Below are 10641 nucleotides of genomic sequence, written 5' to 3' on the forward strand. Positions count from 1 at the left end.
ATACAGCAAATTCAGAGAATGTTTGAGAATAATTATCACAAATATATGATTCTAATAAAATATCAGCCACTATCTGCCTTAGTATTCAATTGTATTACAAAAGGGATTTTGAATGGTAGTGGAATGCCCTTCCACTGCCTTTCCCTCCGTTCCCTCTCTTAAGCCGGATCAGATGATAGCACAATGCACCACCTAAAGCTACTGGTCAAGACATAGGGCTTTGTGTTGGCTTATTTCAAGGCAGCTAGCCACAGCATGGCCTAACTACAATCTTTACTGTTTCATTGCGTGATTAAGTAGTCCTTGAAGGTGTATTTCTTATGATGTATATGTTGATTTAGTATTGCGTCCGTATCAAGCTTTACTAAGCGTCAAATATTGACGCTTAGTCAGATTCCCCGGCGTCATGCTCCAGACCCAAGTAGCTTCACCTGCTGACATTTAGGGTCACTGTTATGTTTGAAGACTGGGACCAGTGTTACACGGCAGTGATACTCAACCTTTTCTGGTTCCTGATCGCGTGCATATTTACCCGGATGAGCCAGATGAATCAGAGCTCATGTCAGAACATTCGTCGAAATTCAATTAACTATGAATTCTCCAGAAATTGCAGTGTGCTCCTTTTTATTCTCCCTGTTGTTAATCCTTTATGTATGCATGATTTATTATTGATGTGAGAGTGTGTGTATATATTTATATATATATATATATATATATTATATACTATATATACATATGTGTGTGTGTGTGTGTGTGTGTGTGTGCCTTAGATCCCCCTTTTTATTGACTTTTGTTCAGTTATGCCCTTTATCTTTTACATTAGATTAGTATTTATATTGATATATATATTTTCATATACAACATGTTTTAAACCTGTACCTATTCCTTTATTTTTTGAACCACTTTTAACTGACAGATGCGATGCCTCTTGCTCACCTACTCTTCCTCTCTAGGGCGCAGATCTGGAATACTCTTTTTATCATTTTATGCCTTTTACGTTTTATGGTTCTATTGTTTTATTATCAAATGATCATCTGTTTAGGATGGAGGCACAGGAGGAGAGGCTGAACAATAAACCTTTGCTTCACTTCTGCCGTTGCCGACACTCTTTTCCCTCTACAAAGCACAGCATCAGCCAACAGTATACAGCATCAGCCAACAGTATACACCATCAGCCAACAGTATACACCACCAGCCAACAGTATACAGCATCAGCCAACAGTATACACCATCAGCCAACAGTATACACCATCAGCCAACAGTATACAGCACCAGCCAACAGTATACACCACCAGCCAACAGTATACACCATCAGCCAACAGTATACAGCATCAGCCAACAGTATACACCATCAGCCAACAGTATACAGCATCAGCCAACAGTATACAGCATCAGCCAACAGTATACACCATCAGCCAACAGTATACACCATCAGCCAACAGTATACACCATCAGCCAACAGTATACACCATCAGCCAACAGTATACACCATCAGCCAACAGTATACACCATCAGCCAACAGTATACACCATCAGCCAACAGTATACAGCACCAGCCAACAGTATACACCACCAGCCAACAGTATACACCATCAGCCAACAGTATACAGCATCAGCCAACAGTATACAGCATCAGCCAACAGTATACACCATCAGCCAACAGTATACAGCATCAGCCAACAGTCTACACCATCAGCCAACAGTATACACCATCAGCCAACAGTATACACCATCAGCCAACAGTATACACCATCAGCCAACAGTCTACACCATCAGCCAACAGTATACACCATCAGCCAACAGTATACACCATCAGCCAACAGTCTACACCATCAGCCAACAGTATACAGCATCAGCCAACAGTATACACCATCAGCCAACAGTCTACACCATCAGCCAACAGTCTACACCATCAGCCAACAGTATACACCATCAGTCTCCATAACACCCACTAGATGACAGCATTCACCCACAAATCCCCAAATGGGGCAACTTCCTAACATGTCATATCTGTCACTTTTATCAACCCCCTTATCGGATCCACAGCACAATTTCCCTCCAATTTCCGCCCCCTCTCATCGGCCAGGCCCTCCTAAAAAACATTTACAAAAAGCCAGCAATCAAGGTGACCCCATCTAGCCTCTGAAGCAGTCGTTTTATTACGAAACGTCAGGCCACCTTTCTCTATTCCTTTTATATTTATTTGATCTCACCCAGTTTTTAAAGGCCAATCTTTAATGCCTTTGGTTTTTTTTTTACCCAGCTTTTAAGCTGAGTGACCATTTTAACTTATGTTTTAGCCAGGCAGTTGTTTTTATGTACCATTTTCCTTTCTTTCCTTTTATGCCTTTACCCTTTTATTCATTTCAGCTCTCTTTTTTATGGTAAGTGCCTACCTGGGGTTTGTAATTTGTTTTGCTCACCTCCAATGGACTTTTAAAACGCTGAATCCTTACAGCAATTTACCACAAACAATAGGCCATATGCACGCAATACTTCCGCATTGGTCTCAGAATGCTTCTACAAATCCGGTTACGGGTCAGAAACAAAGATTCTAGAACGGAAGTAAACAAACTAGCATGGTAGACAGACACAACAATGGCTTGCAAACGTACAAATGTGTCCTTTCAACGACGGGAGGACAGCACTGAGCTACCACTGTTGTGTACCGCAACGTGCAGCATCTGCTAAATGCAATTCCTTCCTTCGTTTTTTTACTTTTCCCAAAGAAATTGAATTACGTAAACTGTGGGAAATGAACATACGACGACACAACTTAACAACGTATGCACGAGTCCCGCAGGTTTGCAAGTTATGCTCACCTGATGTCCTTTTGGAAGCAGATAGAGCCATCCACACACAAGATGATTCGGGTGACCAGAGCACGTAGCAGCACAGAAGAAGATAAAGAAGTTAAAACTGTGAAGATATTTTACAGTTGTTCTTACAAAGCAGGATATATTGCATCATCATCATCATATGAAATCCTTACATCTAAAGGCAATGGAATAAATGTTTATCCTTTCAGGTTCTTCAACCCATTGATGAGTTTTTTCTTTTCATGAACTATCTATCATTGGTTCTGATGCAGAAGGATCTGGCCCATAGATTCAATATCCACCAGTCAACTGTAAGCCGCATCATAAATACATGGGCTAACTTTATTTATACTGTACTTGGGGCTGTGGGTATTTGGCTGGATGAGGAGACTGTCAAAGCTCACCTGCTTTTGATGTGTTTCACCATCAGCCAGTCAGGAGATACCCACCATCTCCTGCATGAGAGTTGTAGGTTGTAAAATATTGTTTGAAAACCACTCTAGATAACCATTTTACCAAACCAAAAACGCACTTACCCAGAAGCCAACCATCCTGCACAGCGCCAGCCTGGAGCCTTCTTCCTACACTACTCTGTCTCAACATAAATGAGTCGATTCACATAAGCATATTCATTATCAGTCTGTGCTTTTATAGCAACATGTGTGCCGTCAATAGCTCAGATAATATTAGGAAAACCGGATATTGCAGCAAATTACATTTTAATGTTGGCCTGTTCAACAGCAGTATAAGGAAACTTTATGTAGCAGGGGGTCAATTCAATCAAACCGTCCCACACAGCTGGCATAAGAGCCCTCAGTGATGGCTCTGGTATCCCAGACCGATCGACAAGCTCGCTGGAACGTCACGCTTGCCAAAAATCCAAGAGTGGCCAACACTTGTACCTGCACAGGTATGGACCTATTCTGACCAATATGCAGAAGAAGGACGGCAAACTTTTGCGCAACATTTTCTTCAATAAACAAAGCTTTCGCCGTTGTCCAGAAATATCTCGCGGGTAGTGTGTTTGTTTGTTATTATCCCCCTGTCACACGGAAGGGATTCTGTCGACCAATCAATGGACGGCGTGTGTAGCTCAAACTTGCCGGGACCCTTTCAGGCTCTCAGTACCTCAACGGAGGAGTACTGTGAGACGAGTACGGCTCAATGCGGTTCAATACGGCTCACGCCCACTTTTGGCGGTGGAAACACGACCCGTGCCGCACCTTTGCAGACTGAGCCGACCTGCACCCTGCGGTGGAAATGCGCCATTAGCCATTGATCATCATGGGCCAGGAAATCTTGATGGTCTCGAAAAACGCACTCGCACCAAATTTTCGCCAAAGAAATTGGGATGCACCTGTTTCAGCCGCATTTATGCCCATTGAAAATGAACACATTTTAGTACAACGCAAATACATTAAAGAACCATATGTGTACATGTGTACCAGTGGAGGCTTCTCCAGTGAGGAGAGGGAGGAAGATCCTCCTTAACATTGTTGAGAATAAAAAGTGTAGATTGCCCAGACTACTGTAATGTAATGACTACTGTAATGCCCATAAATATGATTATTTTAATGCCTTTGTATATGTAATGTTGGTTTTACGCAGAGATATATAAATGAGGCCATTGGTCTGTTGTTGACCTACCGCTTCGAAAGCCAGCTTGTTCTTTGGGCAGCTGGGGGTCCATCACTGGTTTGAGACGTGCCAGGATAAGACGTTCAGGAGCTTGTATGGAACGCAGAGCAATGAGATGGGCCAGTGTCCCTTGGGGTCGTCCCTTGGTTGTTTGGCTTAGGCAGGGCAATTACCTTGGCATGGCGCCAGATCTTTGGCAGTTTTGAGTGTTGGAGACATGTAGCGAGGAAGGAGACAGCCAGTCAGTTGCCTTCTTGCCTTGGTGTTTAATGTGGACGCTGTCTACACCTGGTGCCTTTCCAGTCTTCAGTCGTTGGATGGCCTGTTTGATGTCTGGTGTTGTGAAATCAGTGGATAGGTTGAGATTTCATCCTGGGGCCCTGAACAGCTCATTGACTCTCACTGCTCTTCTGGCGAAGTCCTTGTCTGCATTAGGGAAGCGGTCATTACTTATCAGAAATGACACGATGGAGTTTACGGTGATGGGACACTGCTGGGGTTGTTGACCTTCCGGTCTGCTTGTTCATGGTCTGCCACACCCCGCGGCTGGAGTGTGTGAAGTCGATGCCACAGTCTCAGTACATCTTGCCACTGTTTCTCGTTTAGCCTGCAGAGTAGATCGTCTGCTGCTTTGGCCCTGTCTACGCTGGCTTGTGCTTCTGCATAGGTGCGAAGTAGGTCTTCACATTCATCATCCCAGGAGGGAACATTTGCTTTGCGTTCCCTGCTCGTGTGGAGCCCGTATCGGGCATTGGTTTACGTCCATATCTGGTTAAGCTTCTAGGATACTTGTATATTATGGCACAATGTTTGTGTGGATTTGTGGAGATCCATCTATGCATTGGTTGATGTGATGTCCGCTTTTGCTTCCAGGACACTTATTTATATAACGCCACGGTGTGTGAAGGTATATTGAGCTCCCGTCTGGCCAGCAGCCATTTCCATGTCTGCTTCCATTCCAGATCTTCTTAATACCACGGCGCTGTCCTTCATACCGCCTTCCTGGTTTCTACACTGACCGGCTTGCCTTCAGCATCAACCAGCCTCTGCTCATTCCCAGCAAATAAACATTTGAACTTTACAACCCTTGTCTGTTGTCATGCGTTTGAACATTATATTGTGTAACGCGAGCACTAACTGGGAATTACTGCGGGGCAGCTAAGTGATGCGGTCAATGTAGTGAAACTGTGAGAAAACATTAGAATATATCCAACCCCTTTTTGTCCAGAAAAACAGACTGAATATCCTAAAGAAAAATAACAATACATTTATTGTTACTCAATTAAGCTGCAGTTCCATTGGGCAATTTAAGAAATAATGAAATAGCAATAAGATAAATAATAATATTTGCGTTGCAGGCCTGCAGATAATCTAAACCTCAAACACTAAACATAGTTTCCATACAACACAGTAATGAATCAACAGTAGCCACAGATATCTCCATAAAACAAATAAAATTGAACCAAGATATTGAGTCCGTATCTCCTTGAACAGGTGGCGAAAGTTGTTCAACACACAGTCACAGGCAACGGTTAATTTGCATGCGGAACGGGGACAATGGACGAATAGTTCGAAGAGGGGAATTCCTTCCGACCCAGTGCTACGTGGAAGATGTTGGGTGGCAGGGAATTACTCCCGGGGGTCACGGGAGGAAGAGAGTGAGACTGGAGGGGAAACACGTGCAGTGGATCTGCCGGTCTGGATCGATATCCACCGTAGACTCCGGCGCCGTCTTTCCCTATCAAGACCCGCCGGCCGTCTTCCAGCTGGAAGCATCCAGCACCACACTCCACACCAGCTCACACGCTCCGGTTCACTTGTCTCCTCGACCAAACGGTTATTTTCCGTCCACCAGGTGCGTCATTTCCACCGGAGACATGTCCCCATCACTATTTATAATTTTTATTAAGTTTATTAAGAAAGTCGACTCCTCATATCGGTTTCAGCTTTTCTCTTAGACATGATGCAAGATGAATCCACTCAAACAACCTTGCGACTTGCGCCTTTTAAAAAAAAAATTATATTTAATGTCATCGCAAGGGGGAGGGGGGAGGGTAAACGTGTGCTGTCTGTACATAGCGTTATAATGGAGAAGCGGCTTCATTCATTTTCAAGACAGACAGCCAAAATTGACATTTTTATTCAGAAAATAGCCGGTCCTTTTGCTTCCTGTAAAAAGCATGTTTGTGACACTGGATAACTAAATGGATATGGATATATACATCATCTTGCCTGCATGTGGAGGGCCACATAATAATTAAATATAAAAAATTGGTTTACTTAAACTTTGCTGCTGGTTTTGTTTGCTCGTGATGACCTGGTCAAAGGTTACCCACGGTCCTAAGCTACGATTGTGATCTAGTATGCATTGTAGATACAGATTGCAGCTACACACGGTGCGATTGCTATGCTAATGTGGTTATAGCAGAGACACTATAGAAGGAGGAGACACATCACTGAAAAAATCACCCATTGAAATGCACGGGGAAACTCCGTAACGCCAAGATGGCAGTTGTTTGCACATGTCCCGCCTCTTCCGGTGCCGTTGCTCCAATCATTTTGCAGGTCCTACGCGGTCACACTTTTTGCGACACTTATTATTTTCAATCAGGAGGGAAGAACCAGCAGCTGGAGCAGCACAAGCAGCATTGACTGGAAAATTTCGACTACCTGTTATCTTGTTGGCTCGGCAGCAAAAGCTAACTTTTAAAGCTAACTTGCTGTCAGTGCAGTGCCGGTGTTGTTATGCCGTAAATGAAAACTGTGTCGTGAAGCATTGCGCATGCGCAGTCCAAGATTACCTGTAAGAAAAAGGGCTTTTAAAACGTTAATTTGATACAAAACCACCAAACCCTTTCAGCGATTTTAGTCTGTTTTTCATCGTGATTTCAAACATGTGTTTTTTATGCCCCTTAGATCTCGGAAAATGGAGATCCAGCTCTCTCCCTATTCATTAGACAGGGCCCTGGTCTTGTTAAGACCAAATAGCTGCCCGAAAGGCGTGGCCAAGATGGCCGCGAGTGAGAGGACTTGCCTAGAAGGACTTTGGTTATAGTTGTTTTGTCTGGTTGAGATATGTGACGTTAGACTTGGAGCCTGGTATCCTAACATAAATATGTTCTGAGTCTCGCATAACCTGTGTGATTATCCTAAACTGTAGGGGATTTTATTTGCAGGCAGTTTGCTTATATGACGTTGTAACGAGTGAAGTCTACCTTGGTCCTTCGTGTGTGTTTACTACTTTACTGGTGGTGAGGATTTGGCAGATGCAATTCTCCTCTGGGCGCTTGTTTTTTCTTCTTTTTTTAATGCATAACATAGGCTACCAGCAGCCCTTGCTCTTCTTCAAAAGGCTGATGCTCAGTACCTCGTTTCATTTCGTACCCCCTTTACAGTCTGGCATTGTTTGTCTGGTAATCTTTGTTGATGTCAAGAGAAGTGTTTAATTGCCAACACTGTTCTGTGTCCTATATGATGTGTATTAGTATTACATATCCCGAGCCAATACCCTGGTGTTTCCAACGCCGTTTGCAAAACAAGCCAAAACAACAAACTGTGGTTTTCAACTTATTATTCGAATAGGATTTTCAACACCTGACAATACACTGTAGAGCATGTTGTAATGCAGCGTTGAATGGATGAATAGCTTACATAAGGGTACCCAGCACTTTTCAAACCACACTCAAGCTTATGGTTATTGTCCCCAGCACTTCTAAAAACAAACTGACGCCACTGCCGTCCACGAAACTTCCTCTCCCGTTCTCCAGTCATCTCCATCTTCTCCTGTCTCCCGCGCTCTCTCGCCACCTGCCTCTTCCGCCTCTCGTATCTGCCGTATCTGCTAACAAGTACAGTACGTATCTGCTTCCCACTCCCATTGGTCCAGACGCAAGTCAATCTCATCTGTCCGTCACAATTGCTTCTACACAACAGCCCAGAGCCCAGAAACCCTTGTTCGCGATCAGAGGGGAGAGACACTGTGAATGAGTGTGCGTGAGTCTCTCTCTCTCCCCCCCCCCCCCCCCCCCCGCCCCCTCACTCTCACATACACACGCACGCACACGCTCTCTCTCTCTCTCTCTCTCTCGCTCTCTTTCGCTCTCTCTCGCTCTCTCTCCTCCTCGCTATCTCTTCAGCTAAGACTTCAAACAAAAGGAAAGTTGTGGTTATTTGGCTATTTTGCTGAATTCATTGCGCCTCCTATTGAGCAGCTTTGAAATGGCGTTAGATATTACACCATATCTGGACACTAGACCTCCCCAGCTTTCCAATGATACCACAAAATCAAAAATCCACGGTGGAAATTTGGAGATATTTCAGCTTAAACTTCACACATATCATGCGATTTTGCTATTTTTCTCAAGTTTGCTGCGCCTCCTAGTGGACAGATTTGAAATGGCGTTAGATATTACACCACATATGGACCCTAGACCTCCGCAGCTTTCCAATGACACCATAAATTCTAAAATCCTCGATGGGAATCTGGAGATATTTCAGCTTAAACTTCACACATATCATGCGATTTTGCTCAATTTGGTTGAAACTCCTAGTGGACAAGCTTGAAATTGCGTTAGATATTACATCATATCTGGACACTAAACGTCTCCAGCTTTCCAATGATACCACAAATTCAAAAATCGACGGTGGGAATTTGGAGATATTTCAAATTGAACTCTTCACATATCATGCGATTTTGCTATTTTTCTCAAGTTTGCGGCGCCTCCTAGTGGACAGGTTTGAAATGGCGTTATATATTACACCACACATGGACACTAGACCTCCCCAGCTTTCGAATGATACCACAAATTCAAAAATCGACGGTGGGAATTTGGAGATATTTCAAATTGAACTCTACATATATCATGCGATTTTGCTATTTTTCTTAAGTTCGCTGCGCCTCCTAGTGGACAAGCTTGAAAATGCGTTAGATATTACACCACATATGGACACTAGACGTCCCCAGCTTTCCAATGATACCACAAATTCAAAAAATCGACGGTGGGAATTTGGAGATATTTCAATCTAAACTTCACACATATCATGCGATTTTGCTATTTTTCTCAAGTTCGCGGCGCCTCCTAGTGGACAGGTTTGAAATGGCGTTATATAGTACACCACACATGGACACTAGACCTCTCCATCTTTCCAATGATACCAGAAATTAAAAAATCAACGTTGGGAATTTGGAGATATTTCAAATTGAACTCTACATATATCATGCGATTTTGCTATTTTTCTCAAGTTCGCGTCAAGTTTTACAAAATTGAGGGTGTCTATGACTTTCATTTCGCCATACTTACGTAACCGTTTTATAAAAGCAATAGATCACTTCAGTCAGTGATATACGGTCATTATACCACAGTGAAGGGGGTCGCCGTCCCTCCGATGAGCACATTCCACAGCCTGTCGTGATCTATTGCTTAAATATATAACGCCATTTCAAACCTGTCCACTAGGAGGCGCCGCAAACTTGAGAAAAATAGCAAAATCGCATGATATGTGTGAAGTTTAAGCTGAAATATCTTTTCCCACCGTGGATTTTTGAATTTGTGGTATCATTGGAATGCTGGGGAGTTCTAGTGTCCATATGTGGTGTATTATAAAACGGGTGGCTTAAATCAAGCGATCTGATTGGTTCCCAACTGTTGTATATTGAGCGTATACACACAGCTATGACGCCCGTTCAGTTTACAGAGTTCAGTATCACTCCGCGCCTAACTTGAACTGTTGTTTATTTATATATAAAAGCAATAGCATAGTTCACTGAAGCCTAAAAAACATGTTGATTGCTGGAGGGGGTGGAAATGTTGTAAAGCAATAGGCACACGGTGAGTGAACTGCTCGACAGTAGGCTAAATTGCCGGCGAACCGAGCTACCGTCTCTAGCCTTCTCTCTGAAGGACGCTACAGTGTGTTGCATAGCAACCGCCGTACACTTTGCCGGCAGCCAGGAGGGACTACTTTTTTGTATTCGTTAAAAAAAATGCTTTTCCGACTTTCTAGCTTTTTCAAAATTGAGGGTGTCTATGACTTTCATTTCGCCATACTTACGTAACCGTTTTATAAAAGCAATAGATCACTTCAGTCAGTGGTATACGGTCATTATACCACAGTGAAGGGGGTCGCCGCCCCTCCGCTGCGCGTCGGGACGGACAACGCCCCTTAACTGTGGTATAATGAGCGTA

This window comes from Micromesistius poutassou (assembly GCF_964030765.1).
Source record: "Micromesistius poutassou genome assembly, chromosome: 4".
NCBI classification, from domain to species: Eukaryota; Metazoa; Chordata; class Actinopteri; order Gadiformes; family Gadidae; genus Micromesistius; species Micromesistius poutassou.